The sequence below is a fragment of the Malaya genurostris genome, chromosome 2 (genome assembly GCF_030247185.1).
Source record: "Malaya genurostris strain Urasoe2022 chromosome 2, Malgen_1.1, whole genome shotgun sequence".
In the NCBI taxonomy this organism is placed as follows: Eukaryota; Metazoa; Arthropoda; class Insecta; order Diptera; family Culicidae; genus Malaya; species Malaya genurostris.
In genome coordinates this window covers 79,693,912-79,715,975 of record NC_080571.1, presented here as the reverse complement: position 1 = coordinate 79,715,975, position 22,064 = coordinate 79,693,912, and the positions used below count along the sequence as shown (strand labels likewise).

At 39.4% G+C, this 22,064-nt stretch overlaps 1 protein-coding gene across 1 annotated transcript in view; it reads left to right on the top strand.

Moving 5' to 3' along the window:
- Nucleotides 1-12,495: 12,495 nt before the first annotated feature.
- LOC131428207 (uncharacterized) overlaps nt 12,496-22,064 on the top strand; it is a 58,222-nt gene continuing 48,653 nt past the window's right edge. Inside the window, exon 1 of the mRNA XM_058591952.1 lies at nt 12,496-13,195. The gene's annotated coding sequence lies outside the window, so the exon portion shown is untranslated. The remainder of the gene's footprint in view (nt 13,196-22,064) is intronic.

Below are 22,064 nucleotides of genomic sequence, written 5' to 3'. Positions count from 1 at the left end.
GAGAAACTTACGAGCGATCAACTAACCTGAGCTATCACATTGCACGGCTGGTGCTACGATCCTACTGATACTAACAATCCATCCAGGTCGGAACTCGAACATATGGTAACTGGCTTGTAAGACCAGCGCCCTATGCATTGAGCCTCGAGCGCATTCCCTTAACTTAAGGCTTATTTCAAAATTTTGTTTTCACACGTCAGCACTATTTTCGAATATTATGTCACATATGAAAGCCGAAAGTTCTAATTAAAAATACATACTTTAGTATTCAAAATAAAACTTCCATGACGTAACGTTTTATTAAGAATAAACTCTAAAACTTTGAACATTTTAATTTGAATCTATGTTGGGTGAAATCGGTCCAACCATCGCTAAGAAAGTTTAGTGCACAAAAATGTTGCATACGTACATAAAGACACACACACACACACACACACACACACACACACACACACACACACACATTTTGCGTACTCGACGAACTGAGTCAAACGGTATATGACAGTCGGGCCTCCGCACCTGCGTTCAGAAATCAATTTTCACAGTGATTGTATAGCCTTTCTATATGAGAGACGCGAAAAGAATTATTGATTGATCAATTGATGTTAGAGATACGAAAAGAAACGAGTGTAAAGTATCGAACTTAATGCAAACTACAGATGGTCGGGGTAATCAATTTTTCAAACCCGAACCTGACTAAAAATCTTAACCCGTTCCCGATGCTAATCAGAAAAAAGTCCCGAAACCCGACCAAAGTTTTTAACTCGAACCTAACCCTTACCCTTTGAAAATGAAAAAGCGGCACCCATACCCGACCCGAACCCGACCAACGTATATTTTTCTGTACTCGAACCCGACCAATACCCGTCGGGTTCGGGTACGGGTCGGGTTTCGGGTACAAATACCCGCAAATAATGCAAACATGATCAGAGTTTCTATACTTTCAATACCCTGAAACGTAGGAGAACAATGTTATCAAATACAATCATTACATTAATTAGACCGCGACGAGCCAAAACAAACCACTCAGTGATTGAATCATATTTAAAAATTTAATGTAAAGCTAATATCGAAAACCGCGAGCCAATTAAAAGTTGATTGACTGTCATAAAACTATATTGATCAGTTATGATCTATTGCTGTTGCGATATGGGCAGGAAACAACCATTAAGAATCTGTTGGAAACCATAAGGATGTGCGTACACACATGACATGACTATTGTCACCGGATGCTGCTCATATTGTCAATTATACAAAGTGCAAAAAACTGTTTTGCACTTTGAATATTATCCATAATTCATTATCACGCTAATGGTTTTTAAGCTCGAATTCGTTAAATGTTACGCAACTTTCAAATTTGAGCATGAGCTAGGGTATAGCCTACTTAGTGATAAACTCGTACGAATACGTCATAAACCAGTCACTTCACCAACACAGCTTGTTATAAAATGTGAACCTGGCTACCTACTCCTTTCGAAACCCCCAACCGTGATCGTTACTGGATTGAACGAGATCAAAAACACCAACAAGCAGCATTAAAAGCTTACAAGAGAACGAGAAGATAATGGAATTGTAGAAATCAACGTCACACAGTACCGTGGCTTAACCGTGAACTTGAACTTGCGCCATGCGGGTGTCCATGACGGGCTATTTAGCGGGGCCCACCTGCCTGTGGCTGTGGAGGTGTGTGAAACACTATAAATACGCACATAAATAGATTCGAACCGCATAGCGGCACCATTTCCGTCATTTCGCTGAATTTAGTTGTTTTATTTCTCTTTTGCCGATCCGCAAATCCTGCTGTGGAGTGGAGTTCAAGATCAGTGGTAAATGAATTTAAATTATTTGGGATCAGTTTGGGACTTACTGATCAAAGTTAATATGCACGATCTCAGCTTTGGAATAAGTATTTATAAAATGTTATAATACAATAATAACAATAATAACTATAAGAATAAATACATTTAATACAATGTTGCACTGTAATCTTAATTGCAATCAAGTATGATTAATTGTATGCATTATTTTCCGGAAAGCTTTTTCTCATTGTATTGTATTATAGTAAGAGGATATTCGGTTGCAGAATAAATGAGGCTCGATAGGTCGATCAAAACGATACGTAAAAATCATCATTTAATCATTAGTCATTTTTCTAGAAAAACTTACTCAGTTCATTGCACTCTTGCTTGTAAACCTATTTTGTTGTGTACAATCATACTAATATATATTTAATTGGATTACTCTCTATAGGGGGACATTCAATTTCACCTGTCAAAATCAGAGAGTAAAATATATAGAGCGTAACATAAAACTCATCCCATTGCGGGTTATACAAGGGTAGATGGAGTGAAAAAATGAAGTACATCGTGTCTCATACCATTTAACATATTAGGTATGAATATATGCTTCATTTTGATTATAACCAAAAATTTGATCAATACACCAATAAAATGCTTCTCTAACTTCTCGATGCCTTGCTTGTATAAAGATTTGTCTTCTACTTCAAAATAAGCTTCACATTCAGCAATTGCTTTTTCATTTGAGTTGTCAGTGGGGACCAGATCTGGACTATACGGTGGATGAGGAAGCGATTCGAAGTGTAAATCGTTATATTTAACCATCGTTGCCATCGACTTGTGAATCGAAGAATTCCCTATAAAAAATGGCTCCGATTATATCACAGACTGAATCGAGTTTGGTCGGGTGAATCTACTAAATATAAAACAGACGAATTTAACATAGACAACTATCCGCGCGACAAACAATGAAATCGATCGCCGAAATATATTACTGTGTATTATATCGGTTTCAGGATTCAAATGTACGGAATCACTTGATTAATACATCAACAACAATGTAGCTCGATTTAGTCGACAGATCCGTTGGTTGAACTCGAAGCATACGATTTCGTCGGGAGAGTACACATTTTGAGAACTGTCAAAATTTTTAATGGGTTGTCTTGGCGCACAAGCGTTTTTTTTTCGACACATAAGGTCGTTTTACCTTGATATTTGTATCCAAACAATCTTACAACGCTATGTATTATTCGTTATTGTTTATTTTACCTTTGGTTGGTAAACGACTGGACAATGCGCAATTCAGGCCCTAATGTGGTTCTTAGCCTCTTGTCCAGTAACTCCTAATCCTACCCCCCCCCCTCCCCGCGGTGCCGGCTGGGTTACGAGTAACCATAGGAAAGATTGGGTAACCAACCCCGGTGGGACCTTGGTCGTATGCTGACAGGGAACGGGGGGCTTCCATTCTCTTTACAGAAAGCAAGCCTACTCGAGCGTCTGTTCCCTATTTTGGGGCGGCTCGAAACAGTGTCTGTTCTCCATGTTAGGAGCGGCTGATTACCATCCTTGTGTCGGTGTGGGACTCTAAACAGTGCTGACACGATGGCCCTCCGGCGAGACAGGAGGTTGGTGCAGGCCTAACAAGCATCGAGCGGCTACCTTCTACCAGAGCTGTGGCACAACCAACGTTCTAGGAACGGGATTTGTAGTGTTGGGCAAGATGCGCCAGCGCGTGGTTGGGTGGCAGCCAATCAGTGATAGAATGTGCGTATTGAAGATCAAGGGCTGTTTCTTCAATTATAGCATCATCAACATGCACTGCCCACATGAGACGAGACCTGATGACAAGAAGGAAGAATTCTACGCGCAGCTGGAACGAATCTACGACAGCTGTGCACGGCAGGATGTAAAACTCGTTATCAGCGACATGAATGCTCAGGTAGGCCGGGAGGCAATGTACAGGCCCGTGGTCGGGCTGGAGAGCCTGCACGAGGTAACAAACGACAACGGTCCACGATGCGTAAACTTTGCAGCCTCCCGCGGAATGGTAGTTCGAAGCACCTTATTCCCCCGCAAAGATATCTACAGAGCCACCCTGAGATCACCTGATCAACATACAGAAAATCAAATCGACCACGTTTTCATCGACGGGCGATTCTTCTCCGACGCCATCAATGTCCGCATTAACCGCAGTGCCAACATTGATTCTGACCACTCCCTTGTCGCGGTTTGTATGAGCTCAAAACTATCGACGGTGCACAACACTCGTCGCACAGGAACGCCGGGACTCAAGCTCGAGCAGCTACATAGTGTTCGTACTGCAGAGGAAAACGCGTAACAACTGGAGCTAGTGCTACCAACGAAAGAGCAACTTGGCGCGGCGACTCTTGAAGGCGGCTGATCTGACGGAGATAAGTGAGGAGATCGGCAAACTGAGGAACAACAAAGCCGCGGGTAATGACCAGTTACCAGGCGAGCTGCTCAAACATGGAGGAGAGGAACTGGCTAGTGCGCTGCACTGGATGATTTCTAAGATTTGGGAGAAGGAGATTCAACCGCAGAAATGGATGGATGGAGTTTTATGCACCGTTTAAAGAAAGGGCGATAAGCTAGATTGTTGCAATTATCACATTGCTGAACGCCGCCTACAAGGTACTCTCCCAAATCCTTTGCCGTCGTCTATCTCCAATAGCTAAGGAATTCGTAGGGCCGTACCAAGCGGGATTTACTGGAGCCCGCGCCACTACGGATCACATATTCGCGATAAGACAAGTACTCCAGAAGTGTCGTGAATACAACGTACCCACGCATCACCTATTCATTGAATTCAAAGCGGCATACGACACAATCGATCGAGAACAGCTATGGAAGATAATGCACGAATGCGGTTTCCCGGATAAACTGACACGATTGGTCAAAGCAACGATGGATAGAGTGATGTTCTACGTCCGAGTATCTGGGACGCTCTCGAGTCCCTTCGAATCTCGAAGAGGACTACGGCAAGGACACCAGCAGAGAAATTCATAGACGTATTTTGGCAGGGAATCGTGCGTACTTTGGACTAAGAAAAACCCTCCGATCGAGAAAAGTACGCCACCGCTCACTGGTGACCGCCGACAATGACACCAGCAGAGAAATTCATAGACGTATTTTGGCAGGGAATCGTGCGTACTTTGGACTTAGAAAAACCCTCCGATCGAGAAAAGTACGCCACCGCACGAAATTGACCATCTACAAAACGCTCATTAGACCGGTTGTTCTCTATGGCCACGAGACCTGGACTATGCTGCCAGAGGACCAACGCGCTCTCAGTGTTTTCAAAAGAAAGGTACTGAGGACCATCTATGCCGGAGTGCAGATGGAAGACGGAATGTGGAGACGGCGTATGAATCACGAATTGCAACAGCTGCTAGGAGAACCACCCATCGTACGGACAGCTAAAATCGGACGTCTACGATGGGCTGGGCATGTCATAAGAATGTCGGACGACAGCCCAGTGAAAATTGTTGTTGAATCTAATCCGACTGGTACAAGAAGAAGAGGAGCGCAGCGAGCAAGTTGGATCGATCAAGTGGAAGCTGATCTCAGAAGCATCCGTGCCTTTAGTGGCTAGCGACGAGCAGTCATGGACCGAGTTATGTGGAGACGTATGCTTGATACAGCAAAGGACACCCCAGGACTATAGCTGTTCGGTAAGGTAAGTTGTTTTACCTTTCGATGAAGATTATACCATATGGATCTCAAAATACTGAAGCCATAAACTTCCCAGCTTACTGTTGTGCCCTTGGATGCTTCGGACGTGGTTAACAGGCTGTAGTCCACTCAGATGATTATCGTTTTGATTCCAGAGGGAATTGATGGAACCATATTCCATCCATTGTGTCATATCGACGCAAAAATTTTCATGGTTGAATATTCATGCATAATTGTAAACACACTGCCTTCTGTTATATTCACAGGCTCAGCTATCTTACGTAATTTCAATTTACGATTAAATGTAACCTGAACTTTTTAATGTGTTCTGGAGTAACCACCGCAATTGCATGTCCAGAACCTTCAGTAAAACAATATTTTTTTTCGATGGAGCAGAGTCCGGATAAGCCATTGCTGAGCTTGAACAGCATTACAGTATACAAAAGCTATGATAAAATAACACACATTGTTTTGATACCATTGTTTGGAAAGTGACAAAAGTAGTTTCCCTTAAGGGGTGGGTAAGGTCTAACACTTTTGAAAAATCCTTTATTTTTGCTTTGCACTTTCTTGTAGTAAAACATTTCAACAATATTTAGTCAAATTTTCAAGCCAATCCGAATAATAGACGTTGCTTTTTTCTTATCTCGTACTGGAAAAAGGCAAGAACTCGGCGCTCACACCCAAAAGTTCTGTTTCGATTGACTTAAAAGTTTGACAAAACATTCTTGAAATGACTCGGTTTTATACACAGTGAACTTAAAACGCGTTTTACTCAAATGCACGTTTTAATAGTCAGTGTACATCGTCATTTGAAAACTACTTCACCAATTATTTCCAAATTTTGCTCACACTTTCTGTATATAAAATACATAACCCCATCGTTTTCCTTTTCGTTTTCTATTACCTTGGGGAGGTTTGTTTCCAAATGCGATTTTTTTTCTTTGTTTCATGCAGTGCTCACAATATCCACTACTAGGATGGAGAGGTAAACTGCCCATACTTGCATATCAGTCCCATATGGGAAATCGGCATGTCGAGAAAAAGACGATTGAAATTTTTTTTTCGAATTTTTCGATTTATTGTGCTACCTAATGCTAAATTATGGTATTATTACATGAAATATCGGTAATACACCTTTGCTATTCCAATATTGCAACAAATGAAATTATCGAAATTTATACTGAATGGGACTGATATGCGGGTACTTCACATATGGGACAGACATGAGTTGATATTTTTTCACATTTTATTGCACAAACCCTCAACTTTTATTGCAATTTCTGAGAGTATATTGAGGATAGTTTGCATTCCTTAAGCTAACTCAATATTGGCGAAAATCGATATGGGACTGATATGCGAGTATGGGCAGTAAAGTTGTGTACACAAAAATATCGATACCTCCTACTCGATTTTCTAAAACTTTGCAGTGATATTCGCTCATATCAAATTTCAATTAATAAAATTAGATTCTAGATTCCAATGCCGACAAGGACCACCCTACTGACAACAATTGTGAAGACACCAAATAATATTTAATAGAAACATACTTTGTCTCGCTAATTTCCCGTTTCATACCACTGTGCAGAGTACGAATATTGAACAGACGTTGGAAAAAAAACTTTTCAATTACTTGCTAAATTTACGAGAATTCACTGCCCATAAGAATAGAATAGAGACAAAAGAGAACAGAATATAATACTGCCAGAATTGCCGAGTATTACCGGTATGCACTGATCTTTCGCTTAGAAGAAACTCATCAATTTTGAATTCTCATTTTTGTAATTAGATTATCATCGGTGGTTTCCAATAAAAAGTTGTCTAGAAATCTCATGGTCATTTTTGTTAGTGTTTTAGATAGCACGTGTCGTTAGGGTCATTAAATTTATGCGCAGATCCATGTTAACGAATCTTCAAAAAACGTTTCTTAATTCACCTAATGAATAACGTCTTTCTCGTGTCATTTAAGAGTGCGATTTATCGGTCACGTCACTCATATTCGATAATATGCTCGCGCTTGATCTTTGGCTTTATCGGTTACGGTTACGTACAATTACAGTAATGTGTAGTAGGTCACCATACTCCACATATTCCGATTTAAAGAAATTGAAATGAAAAACCATTTATTTTTCCCGGGCGGAGGAACCACTCCAACTCAAGATTGACCTTTAAAATGAGCGAATGAGTTTGCACATGCACTTTTTGCCTTTCTCATATAGAAAGGCAATGCAATCACTGTGAAAACATACTTTTGAACGGAGGCCCGGAGGGCCGAGTGTCCTATACCATTTCATCGAAATCACAAATGCCTGTGTGTGTATGTATGTACAGGGTGCTCCATCTTTTATGTCGGTACGTTAACGCTGAATAACTTTCACATTTACCAACCGAGCGATTTCATCAGATATGTTTTGGAAACGTCAATTCAGTACAATGGATCGTTTCAGACCAAAACAACGCGCTGAAATAGTGAATAGTCGTTCCATTATGTTAACTCAACGTGTATATCGGGAAAAATATCGCGGCCAAAATGCACCATCTGACAATACTATTTGTCGTTTCATGTCGAGTTTCTTTTTGTGGGGTTATCTGAAAAGCAAGGTTTACGCAAACCAGCCTCAAACTATTGACGACCTCAAGACAGACATACGTGCTGAAATCGACGCTGTAACACCCGAGATATTCGAAAAGGTAATTGCAAACGCAGGAAAAAAGAGTCTTTTTGTAATTGCTAATAAAGGTGGCCACTTATTGTTTTAAAAAACAAGACTAAAAATGTAAGGAACAAAACTGAATAAAAATGCATCACTTACAGAAATCGGTTTTTTCTTTCTTAAAGTTATTCAATGTTTACACACCGACATAAAAGATGGAGCACCCTGTATGTCTGTGTGTATCAGACAAATAATGTCACTCGATTTTCTCAGAGATGGCTGGGATTTGAATCTCAGATTCAAATGAAAGGTCTTATGGTCCCATAAATCGCTATTGAATTTTATCTCGATGCGACTTCCAGTTCCCGAAGTACATGGTGTAATGCACAAAAAAATGAAAAAAAAAATGACACTCACTTTTCTCAGAGATGGCAGATCCGATTTTCACAAACTTAGATACAAACAAAAGGTTCTATAATCCCATAGCTCGCAATTGAATTTTATCTTTATCGGACTTTCGGTTCTGAAATTACATGGCATTATGTGCAAATCTGTGAGAAAATACGCACTCAATTTTCTCGGCAATTTATTAAGCGATTTTTACAAACTAAGATGCAAATAAAAGGTCTTAAAATTCTTCAGAAAATTTCCGAGAAGTTGATCCAGATCCGACATTCGGTTCCGGTATTGCAGCGTGGTAAGTGAGAAATTTTCAATTTCATGAGTATTTTTTTTTTAATGTGTTGGCAAAACGAGGTACAAATTTTTATAAAACTTACTGGTAAATTCATCTAGTTGGCAGATCTTGTTAGTTAGTGGATATATAAATCTACTTTGGGACTACTAGTCTCTGGTTTCCGCTTCCGAAAGCACCGGTAGCGAAGAAAAGCTAAAAAACGGAATTCACTTCGACTTCTCAGCAACGGTTTAATCGATTTTCACAAATCATGATTCAAAAGCTCTCAGTATCTTAAAAGATACTGTGCAATTTTGTCCAGATTCGACTTTCGGTTCTAAAGTTATAGGGCGATCAGTATCAAAACTTTCAAACTGTCATACAAAATTATGCAAAACCGGTACGCATCGGTACGTGCTGGTACGGAAGAAGAAAACACCACCGCCAAGCACACAGCGTGATTTGTTCGAATTGTATAGCGTGCAGAGTTGCCACATTTAAATCTGTATTAACTTGACATAACTGTTTACAAATTGAATATGTTATGGTAGTTTACACCAAAGAAAGTTTTTGATTTTATTCAAGTTAAAAAAAGATCTTGACAGAATCTTCTAATGATGTTTTTGAAAATATAAGTAACTTGAAAAACGCATCATTACACCCCCAGGTGGATTAAAATAGTAACTCTAAATAAATCATTTAACAACCTATAACTTTATCCGTTTGGGCGGTTCATCTGGGTATCGAATTCTCTGCGGAGAAAACAGAGCTGGTCGTCTTTTCAAGAAAGCATGATCCCGCGCAGCTTCAGCTTCATATGATGGGAAGAATGATCCAACAGGTTTTGACTTTCAAATACCTCGGGGTGTGGTTTGATTTCAAATGCACGTGGGGAGCACACATTAGGTATCTGATAACAAAATGCCAACAAAGAGTAAATTTTCTTCTGGAGCGAATTCAATATCGTTGTTTGCGAATTGCTTTAGGCTGCATGCATTCGACACCTACAATGAGTTTTAAAGTTCTGGCGGGAGTTCTTCCATTGAAAGATCGTTTTTGGGAGCTTTCATCGCGACTGCTAATAAGATGTGAGGTGCTGAATCCCATGGTAATTAATAATTTCGAACGACTAGTCGAGCTTCGATCTCAAACAAGATTCATGACAGTATATTTTAGCCATATGTCACAGGAAATCGACCCTTAAAGATATATTCCTATCCGTGACATCCTCCTAAATGTCTCTGACTCAACTCTACTTTTCGACACATCCATGCAGTGTGAAGTGCGTGGAATCCCGGAACACCTACGCTCGATGGAAATCCCTAAAATATTTCCAAGTAAGTTCAGGCATATTGACTCTGAGAAAATATTTTACACGGACGGATCACGAATTGAAGAGGCTACTGGGTTTGGTATATTCAACAATAATGATTCGGCTTTCTTTAGGCTTCAAGAACCTGCATCTGTTTATATAGCCGAGTTAGCAGCAGTTCATTAGAGTTTGAGTGTAATCGTCACATTATCTCCAAACCATTATTATCTCTTCACATATAGTCTGAGTGCAATTGAAGTCATTCGCTCAAATGCTGCTGGCAAAAATGAATTGTTTTTCTTGGGTAAAATAAAACAGCGCTCCATTCCAGGCAATGAAAGAGCCGATATTTTAGCCAAACGTGGTGTTACTGAGGGTGAAATTTGTGAGAGACCGATTGCTTCTATAGCGCGTCTCGCCAAAGAACACTTGCCTGCTGGCAAGCTTCTTGGGATAAAGATGATCTGGGTCGGTGGATGCACTCAATTATTCCTAAAATATCGACAAAGGCATGGTTCAGGGGACTGGATGTGAGTAGGGGCTTCATTCGTGTGATGTCCAGACTCATGTCCAATCACTACACGTTAGATGCACATCTCCTTCGAATTGGACTTTCCGAAACTAATAATTGTGCTTGTGGCGTTATCGGTTATCGCGATATTGATCATATCGTTTGGACATGCGTGGAGTATCGTGATGTCAGATCTCAACTAATTAATGCCTTGCGTACCCGAGGTAATCCAATATCCAATGTCCCATTTCGGGACATTCTTGCTTGTCGTGACCCTCTTTACATGAAATTTCTTTGTTGGACTGTTTTCTCTTATATGAGTTCAACCAATAGCCAGCTGGAATAAAAGTGATGAATCATGTACAAAATAAATGTATTTTATTTAATGTAATTTATAATATCAAATAGCTTGATAAAAACAGTGTTTAGATTAACTAATAAAAACCAAAATATGAATATGATATTCGAAATGTACTTGGTTTAAAGTACTATGTATTGTATATGCCACGGCGAAGAAAAACTTATGTATATTGCCTATGAAATAAACGTATTTATGGAAAAAAAAACCTATAACTTTTAGAAACGGCGTTATGCATTAATCTGAGTTTTTCGTAATTCTTGTCTAAATATCTCGAAATCGATCACTTTTAAAAGGAAGGCACTATAAATAAATTTGTTGCATATGTTCAGTAGAATCGTTTTATAGTATATAAACGATTATTTTTCATAAAGAACTTGAGTTCTCGAAAACAACTGCTTTTGCTGCTGATACTAGCTAATGCGTCAAAAGACACGAACCCCAGTAACGTCAATGTATTGGTTTCAATAGCAGGATTAAAAATAAAATAAGGAAAAAAGTTTTGAATGCGTTTTACTATGATTGAAAAGCGTTTAACTTTCTTTTTTTTCAGTGTATAGATTTTTCAGGATGCTCAAATCAGTCTTCAGTGCACTCAAATGGTTTGTCATACTTAGGATGTGAGCAAAGTTTCATCTTTCATTTAAATACTACTACTATTTTTTAAACTTACGTTTTTTTGGTTATAGAGGTTTTATCCATAAGGTCATTTTCTGACCCTATGTGCGTAAGTGTTCCATGATGGAAAACTACTAGACGAAAATGAGCCTTCATTCCTTCACCGTGTTCGGTTTCTTCCTCCCTTGTTTGGTTCCAGTGTAGTTGAAGAACCACATGTGTCAGGTTCCTTTACGCAACCTCGTACTTCTGCTCCACAGTATTTTGAGGGCGCTTACTTTTCATTGACAAGGCTTCAAAATATGACGGAAATCGCGGCGATGGCGCACCGTCACACAATGCCATCATTATTCGTAAGCATTTGGTTCAAAACGAAACGAATACCATTCAGCAACCATCGAGTTCACCTGATTTGGCTCTCTGCGACTTTTTCCTATTCGGTCGACTCAAGAAACCGCTCCGTGGTACGCGCTTCAGCACCCGAAAAAAAATTATGGTAAAATCGCAGATGGTCTATACCCAAATTTAATTCTTTTTTATCAAAATTTTCAATCGCACAATGTCCAAAGGGTTTGAAAGTTATGCGATTAATTAAGTATCATTTTTTAAATCAATTTGACTGTCGTCTCACTATTTATTCAATGTGTTGACGTAAAAAAAATCAATTCTTTCTATTTCTTGTGAAAAAACAACCCTTAAAGTCGAAGCCCGCACCCATTCTGGCCTTCACTGTTCCAGCTGCGCATGTGTTAGTTTTCGCTGTGCTACAAACCACACGCACCCACACCCAGGAGAACTTCAGAACCGTAAACCAAACCGTAAGCCTGTATTTATGCAACCACCCGTCACGATATGCTCTCAGTTTTTCGCGACACGTCCTTCGGTTTGGAAAGAACACCAGACAGGCTCCGAATAGCAGCAGCAGTGATCCCGCGCATTGCTATAGCCACTGGTTAGACGAGGATAGCGGAATAGTGAAAATAAGTAGCAGTGGTGTTATAGTTGAATGGCTGATCCTGCCAAAATCAAGTACCAAAGTGCATGCATACTGCGTCAACGAACATAGCAGGTGTGGTGGATTAGAATTTTTAATGCGTTTTTCTTCTCGGAAAAGAGGCAAAAAATCCTCCTCATTGTGGTCCACATCTGGGCTGGGTGGGGTGTGCGTTGCTGTCAGAGTGAATGTGTATAACGCAGACATAAAATGAACATGGTTTCAAGATTGTTATTGGTGCAGTGCTGCTAGCGACCAATTGATTGGTGAAACGGCAGGATTCTTACTACGAAATCGAATTACGCCTAAACTCTTCTCCTTTTCCTATTCCTCATTATCGCGTATTCGAATCATGTGAATTTGTCTGAAATACCTGCCACTAGCAGCAGAAATCGCATTTGTTACTATATACTTAGTAAAACGAATTTATCACTTCGTAATAGACTTCTCTCCTCGGGGTGAGTGGTTCCTTGTTCGTCAACAGAGCATACCTACGTTGGCTCCGTGATCCGAACACAAGTGCGAATAGTTCTGCAGAAGGAGATTGTGAATGTTTTCTCTGGTTCATTCATTCAGTTACAAGGTACGTAAATTTACTACAGCGGCAACAAAGGTGTATAAATATACATCACTCATATTTTGTGTTGTGTTTTGTAAGAGTGACGACAGTGTGAAAATACTTGAAAAAGAGGGATCAATCCATAAATTTTACATGTCAATCACTGATTATATTGAAAATAATAAATTAAGTGCTAATGTACAGAATCTTTTTTTTCAACAAGTAATGCGAAAAATAACAAAAAATAACATTATTAATATGGATTTTGAATTCATATTAATAATGTTAACTAACTAATGAAATTTGCTGGTGACAAAAAAATCATATAACAAAACTAATTAAAACGTAATTCATCAAGTGAATTAATTTAAAAAAATTCTTATATCTGTGTGAAACATACCAAACCTTTCGTGCAGTCGCGTAAAGCTCCATATTTTTAAGCACTTAAAAATACATTAGAATGCATGAACAGGTGTTAAATGAACAGTAAAAATGTGTCAGTTTTTATGCCAGACTCAGAAGACGTAGAACTACACGATTTTTTCTAAATGTATACTTTAAATTTTACGGAACACATGCACAGCAGCGTTTAGGACAAGGACATTTTATATTCAATTCATAAGATAAATTATGATTTAATGATATGCCACACTTTCTGTTCAGTCGAATGTTTAGTAAATTTGAAGCTTCGTATATGACTAGCTTACTGAAAAATGTTAAATATTATAGTATTATTCGACTTTTCTTCAATTGATAGCTTTCAAAACAGTCTTAATATAATTATTAGATTATTCGCTTATCCCAATACTTTCGAATGCTGTTTTCATTGAAACTCTTATGTTCTCATTTTAAGTTTTATTAACCCTCTCTCGTCACTTTTTCTTTACGTAAACGCTTTCGTGGGGTACATTTGTACTCCATAATTTGAATCTTTCTAAAATAATAAATTTCAATGCACGATAAATTCTCATTAAAGCCTTTTTGCAAACAGGCTTCTATAATAATATTTGAGTTTGTTCAATTTTACTATGTAATCTTTAATTTTTGGTAAAACAAGTCTCTGGGTTACGTCGAAAATTTCCTTCTTATTATAACAAATCTATCCGTAAGAACGTTCTAATGTGAATTATCCTTTTCAATTATTTAATTTAGTGGGGATTTCGACTACCTCTCTAGTCGTTCAACTTACTAACTTTGACATGAATGATTCAATTGCGATACCGCTGTGGAAATTATGCACGCAAAGACCGAAATCAGCATTTTGGCGAAAAAAAATAATTGATTTACTGATTTTAGTTAATTATTTTTTTGGACAACTAAAAAATTCCTAATATTGCTAATTTGGATTTGTTAACTCTTATTCCTTTAAAAATGTTTTAGTTAAATTCACCAATTCAACATGCTGTCATTTCTTAGCTAAGACACACTCCATTTTCATTCAACTAATTTTCTAGTTCACTTAGCAAAATAAAATATTGTTTTCAACAAATATGAATGGATGAATTTAACAGAAGGTGTTCCTAAATTCAAAAATATTTTTTTTTGATTTCGATTGATATTATTAGTTGATTTTAGCAATTATATTTGTTGACTTTGGTATTAGATTTAGTGATTACAACTAATTTAAAATGTTGTATGTAACTAAAGTCGTTATTGATATCAACTTTTTTTTATTTGAACTTATGTCGACAGTTGATTCTAGTAAAAATAATATATAATAAAATATTTCTACTGATATTAGCTAAATTAAAATATTGATCTTAAACACCACATTTAATAATTCGTGTAATTTTGCTCTATTTCAACTAGGTATTAGAAATCAATTATAATTTTTAACAATACTGACAAAATTTCTCAGTATATATCTCCGAATCTCAAAAAAAAACATGTTTGAATGAACGCTCTTATCGATAGCCATATATTGCATAAGGGATTATCATTTTGTTGTTTTGATATCACTTTGTTTTTTTTTTGGTAATAGTATAATGAAATATAATATATTATAATCTCAGAACAGTCGACGATACACGACGAAATCAGTCTTGAATACAACCGATCTTGCAGACTACCGATTTCGTCGGTGGATGGTGAAACTGCAGAACTGTCAAATTTTTGACTTTTAATTGGTTATAACAGCCAACATTAAATTCTGCCATTTGCAGCTGTCACCGAAAAATTGTTCATACTGTAATGACTACTAACCACTAGATGGCACACTATTGCCGAAAAAAAATTGCATTTGAGATTGTTCTTACTATTTTGGCAGGTATAAATACTATAGCGACTTCCCGTGCTGTATTTACGGAAAATAGATAAACAAAAATGAAACTCAGGCAGTCTGCGACAGTGACTCTCTCACTGAAAACTTTTTGCACTCCGAAAGCAAAAACCAAACATAAATAGTACTACGGACGGCGCAGCCCGAGCGAAAACAACAAGGAGCTACAGAGAAAAGTAACCTCCCACTACGAGTATTCTACGCAAACTGTGATGGATCTTATTTTCTAGATCCAAAACTATGTTGTGAATAGAAGACAACTTACCTTTCTTCTTGTTTCGAGGCAGCTTTCTGCTGAATAAACCATAACAAGCTGCAATATTGTTATGTTGGAAGATACAACGAATTTCGTTTGACATATAAAATTAGAGTGCAGCACACGAAACTCACTTCACTTTTCCACGTGAAAAACATTGTTATTTACATTCATATCAATTGTGCACAAATTCTGCACAAAAAACACTTTCCTCTAAGAGTTTACGGCATTTTTAGATATCGGTTTAAAAATTTAAATATGTATATACCATAACACATGTAAAAAACCATCAATACCATTTGCAAGCAATTTCAACTAGACTATCCTTTTTAGCTTTTTAATGAATTGTGTTGCTTTGACACTTTTTATGAGTTTTTGACTAATAAACTTGTTAATAAAATCAATTTCATTTTTACTTTCTTTGTGCTGTCTTTAGGCAGTTATGGTGACAGTTAGACAGCGTCAATTTTTATGATTTCAACCACAAAATTAGTTGGTAATGAAAATTTCGTGTTGGATTGAAAGTTTGGTGCTTTGTGTCCAGAAGATTTGCCAAATAATCACATGCTCTGAAAACAAAAGCTTTTTTCAGCAAAGTAAACTTTGAATTTTAACTAATTTCTTAGTTATTTTGGCATTTTTGTTGTTAAAAACAACTAATTCAAAAACAGTAAAACGAATTAGGCGCAGAGCTAATTTTGATCGTTCCGACGGAATAGACTATTCTATACCCTCTCAGCAGGCCGTTCTATTTTGTTGGTCTTTGAGCGCTTGTTGAATGATACGAGGTCTGTTCAAAAAGTACCCGGAATTCTCATTTTTCTAAAAAAATATTTATTTATTCGTCTACATCTATATGGTCCCCTTCAAAGTAATCCCCCCTAGATATAATACACTTATGCCAGCGTTTTTTCCAGTCTTCGAAACACCCCTGATAGTCACTTTTTGTAATGCTCTGTAGCACTCTCAGCGATTCTGCCTTTATCTCTTCAATCGATGAAAAACGCTGTCCTTTCATGGGTCTCTTCAACTTTGGGAACAGGAAAAAATCACACGGAGCGATATCTGGTGAATAAGGAGGTTGGGGCATGATTAAAGTCTTTTTTTTTTTTTTTCAATAGTATAATATATATTTTCAGGCACACTGCTTAAGCTCTAAGATGCCAAGGGTATTTCCTAATCTTAATTAACGACTAACTTAAAACTAGAATAGTATCATTAGATTATGTCGTCTAGAATTTTTGAAAAAAGCTTTTAGCTGGTATTCGGCAGGTGTCGGTGAATTGAATATTGCATGAATTCCAAATGGTGCTATATATGGCCGCTTCCTTTCGGTTCGTGTGGGTCCGCGGGAAACACCCCCAGGCTACGAAGGCCCGGCGGGTGGCCCGCATGCTGGTCATCGTCTGGAGCGTAGGACCGTAGGCGGTGATGGTGATGTTACGAAGAGATGAGAAAATAAAAAAAGTAAATATTGTGAAAACCGAGGTAAATAGGGGGTATGGAAACAAAATGTCTGAAAACTACAGAGATCTAATTAGTTGCCATCGAGATGGTGAAGAGACATGGAAGGGGGGAACGAAAAGTTAGTGACAAAAAAAGATCTTGTTAGTTCCAATGAAGATGGTGGACAGGGACGGTGATCTAGAGAATCGAGCGGATGTTAGTGTCGAACCTGTAGGTGGAGATTATACTTTCTGAGCGAGGTATAACAGATTACACTTGGATATTAATGTGTTTGAGGTACTGGTATATAAGAAGCATATAAGAGATATCCCGACTAGCCAACACATCTCGGACCGGAACTTCAGGTGGTCTACCTCGGGCCCTTAGGGAGTCCTTTAATAAAGACCTGGCGTCACGATACTCCGTACACGTCCATACGACATGCTCGATGTCCTGATAACCGTCACCACAAGCGCAGAGACCGCTCTCCACGATTCCAATACGCCGGAGATGCGCGTTGAAGGTGTAATGGTTTGACATGAGCCGAGACATCACACGAATGAAGTCACGACTCACGTTCATCCCCCTGAACCAAGGTTTCGTCGATACCCTAGGGATAATGGAATGCAGCCATCGTCCCAGTTCGCCATTGCTCCATGAAGTTTGCCAACTTTCGAGAGTTTTCTGACGAGAGATACTGAAAAATTCATTGAAGCAGATTGGTCTTTCATAAATATCACCTTCCAATGCGCCCACTTTAGCCAATGAGTCTGCCTTTTCATTGCCCGGAATGGAACAATGCGAGGGGACCCAGACTAACGATATTAAATAAGACCGTTCAGATAAAGTTCTCAAATGTTCCCGTATTTTCCCCAGGAAATATGGGGGATACTTTCCTGGCTTCATTGCCCGGAGAGCTTCTATTGAGCTTAGACTGTCCGTGACTATGAAGTAATGGTCTTTGGGCAAGGTTTCAATGATCTCGAGGGTGTACTGAATAGCAGCTAATTCTGCGACGTAGACTGAAGCCGGATCACTGAGTTTGTACGAAGCGGTGATGTTCTGATTGAAGATTCCGAAGCCTGTGGACCTGTTGATGTTTGATCCGTCAGTGTAAAACATCTTTTCACAGTTGACTGTTCTAAATTTATTATAAAAAATATTTGGGGCCACTTGAGGGCGCACGTGATCCGGAATTCCACGAATTTCTTCTCTCATGGATGTGTCGAAAAACACAGTAGAATTAGTAGTATCCAAGAAATGAGCACGGTTGGAAACAAACGAAGAAGGATTAATATTCTGAGCCATGTAATCAAAATACAAGGACATAAAACGGGTCTGAGAATTGAGTTCGACAAGCCTTTCGAAGTTTTCAATCACCATCGGATTCAAGATATCGCATCGGATTAGCAATCGATATGAGAGATCCCAGAATCGGTTTTTCAACGGTAAGACGCCCGCGAGCACTTCGAGACTCATCGTATGAGTCGACTGCATGCAACCTAAGGCAATACGCAAACAACGATACTGAATTCTTTCCAGTTTAATGAAATGGGTGTTCGCGGCGGATCGGAAGCAGAAGCATCCATATTCCATTACAGACAATATCGTTGTTTGGTACAGCCTGATCAGGTCTCCTGGGTTTGCACCCCACCAAGTTCCGGTTATTGTGCGAAGAAAATTGATTCTCTGCTGGCATTTTTGTTTCAGATATCTAATGTGACATCCCCAGGTGCCTTTGGAGTCGAACCAGACCCCGAGATATTTAAATGTGAAGACCTGAGCTATGGTTTCACCCCCTAGTTGAAGCTGTAATTGTGCTGGTTCTCGCTTTCTTGAAAATACGACCAGCTCAGTTTTCTCCGTAGAGAACTCGATACCCATTTGAAGAGCCCATGTCGACAAGTTGTCGAGGGTATCTTGTAATGGTCCTTGGAGATCGGCAGCTTTGGGTCCTATAATGGACACAACGCTGTCGTCGGCAAGTTGTCTTAGCGTGCAAGATGTGTTGATACATTCATCAATGTTGTTTACGTAAAAGTTGTATAAAAGGGGGCTTAAGCATGAGCCCTGAGGAAGACCCATGTAACTGAATCGTATTGTCGACAAATCACCATGTGCAAAATACATGTGTTTCTCGGACAATAGATTATGTAAAAAGGTGTTCAAAACCGGCGAAAGACCATGCTGGTGCAGCTTCTTAGATAGGATATTTATAGAAACTGAATCAAAAGCCCCCTTGATATCTAGAAATACTGATGCCATTTGTTCTTTACGAGCAAATGCCATTTGAATTTCGGTTGAGAGCAACGCAAGACAATCGTTCGTTCCTTTACCTCTGCGGAAGCCGAATTGTGTATCTGAAAGTAAACCATTAGTCTCGACCCAATTGTCTAGACGGAAGAGAATCATTTTTTCGAACAACTTCCGGATACAGGAAAGCATAGCAATCGGCCGATACGAATTGTGATCGGAGGCTGGTTTCCCAGGTTTTTGAATGGCGATAACTCTCACTTGTCTCCAGTCGTGTGGAACAATATTATCCTCGAGGAACTTGTTAAACAAATTCAGCAAGCGCCTTTTGGCAGAGTCAGGAAGCTTTTTCAACAAGTTGAATTTAATTCTGTCTAACCCCGGGGCCTTATTGTTACACGACAAGAGCGCAAGTGAGAACTCTACCATCGAAAACGGTGTTTCGTTTGTATTCGAAGTCGCGGCGCGGGATATCTTCTGTTCCGGAACAGAATCAGGACATACTTTTTTAGCGAAATCGAATATCCAGCGGTTAGAATATTCCTCGCTTTCGTTCGTTGTGTTTTGGTTGCGCATTCGTCGGGCTGTGTTCCAAAGAGTGCTCATCGATGTTTCTTTTGTTAATCCGTCAACAAACCGTCGCCAGTAACCTAGTTTCTTTGCTTTAACTAAGTTCTTCATTTGCTTATCTAGCGCTGCGTAATTTCTATAATTATCAGGTGTTCCATATTTTCTGAACTTTTTGAATGCTAAAGATCTTTCCGCGTTCAGTGATGAGCACTCTTTGTCCCACCACGGGTTGGGAGGACGAATGTTAGTATTCGCGCCGGGTATACGTTTCGTCTGAGCTTGAATCGCAGTGTCGAGAATCAAGCCAGCCATAAACGTATACTCTTCCTCCGGAGGAAGTTCTTGTGTTGTTTCTAGTTTCTGAGATATCGATATTGCGTAGCATTTCCAATCAATATTTCGTGTGAGGTCATACAAAACATTGATTGTTTCCGATGGTCTTAATCCGCTGGCGATTGAAATTACGATAGGCAGATGATCGCTACCGTGGGGATCAGGGATTACCTTCCACGTGCAATCCAACCGTAGCGATGTCGAGCAGAGGGATAAGTCCAGCGCACTTGGTCTTGCTGGTGGTGCGGGAATTCGTGTCATTTCTCCCGTATTCAAGATTGTCATATTGAAGTTGTCGCAAATATCATGGATCATAGCTGATCTGTTATCATCATGAAGACAACCCCATCCCGTACCGTGAGAGTTAAAGTCTCCTAAAACTAACGTCGGTGCGGGAAGAAGTTGCATGATACTGCTGAGCCAGTGGTACCCAACTGAGGCTCTAGGGGGAATATAGATGGAAGCAATACAAAGGTCCTTGCCTTTAATTGTGACATGACATGCGACAACTTCAATACCTGATATCGAGGGGAGGTTAATTCGAAAGAAGGAATAGCACTTTTTGATCCCCAAAAGTACTCCTCCGTAGGGATTATCTCGATCCAGGCGAATAATGTTAAAATCGTGGAAGTTTAGTGATACATCAAAAGTTAACCAAGTTTCGCACAATGCAAATGCGTCACATTTCAGATTATTTACTAAGTATTTAAAAGGATCTATTTTCGGGATGATACTTCTACAGTTCCACTGTAAAACAGTGATCGAATCCTTGACCTCGTTCGAAAAATTAGCCATCGAAGGAAACGATTGCTGAGAGGAGGGGCCATTTTGCAGTCAGCTGCATCAAAAACATTTTAACTTTTGGCAGGAAAGTCATCAAAATACCTTTTAGGGGGTCAGAAATGTTGAAGACGGAAAATATAAAGTCCACAATGTCACTGAATTTTACAAGTCCAGCACTTGATGTGTTTTCTGGTTCCTTGGGGACTTTCGGGGTTTTGGGTGTCCCCGGAAGTGTTGGATATTCTTTCTCCGATTTCAAGTCTCCGGAACTAGGAGCTTTTGGCTTCTTCTTTTCGTTTTTTTTACCAACACTTCCTTCTGCTGTTACTTTTGGAGGGCCTTCAAGAGATATCTTCGAACCCTTTCTAGGGAGTTTAGGAGATGATATATTTTTCCTCTTCCTAAAACTACGAGGGACAGTTGAAGATGTACCTTCTTGAGGATCGTCAGAGTCGCAATCGTCCGCAGACAAACAGGTGTAGGGGTTCTGTTCAGGTGGTGTGGCGATTTTCAGCATTTCTGCGAACGAGCGGTTTGATCGTTGCTTGAGAGATCGTTTCAAATGATCTCCACGCAATTTATACGCAGAACATGCTGTGAGGTCATGCGGGGCCGCCCCACAGTAAAGACACTTTTCAATGTCTCTGTCGCAAACGCCATCCGCATGACTCTCTCCACACTTCGAGCAGCGGGGCCGATTTCCACAATGGGAAGCTGTGTGTCCTAGTTGTTGACAACTAGTGCAATTCATTACCCGTGGTACGAAAAGTCGTACAGGTAGACGAACCCTGGCCAGGAGAACGAATTTCGGCAAAGCCGAGCCGGAGAAGGTCACCCGATACGAGTCCGAGTGGGGATAAGACTTTGTCCCATCCGCGGCGATCGATACTGAATGCAAACGTTTGCAGTCCAGTATCTTGACATTCTTAAGCAAGGGATCTTTAAAACATCCGACCCCATGTTTGAGAATGTCC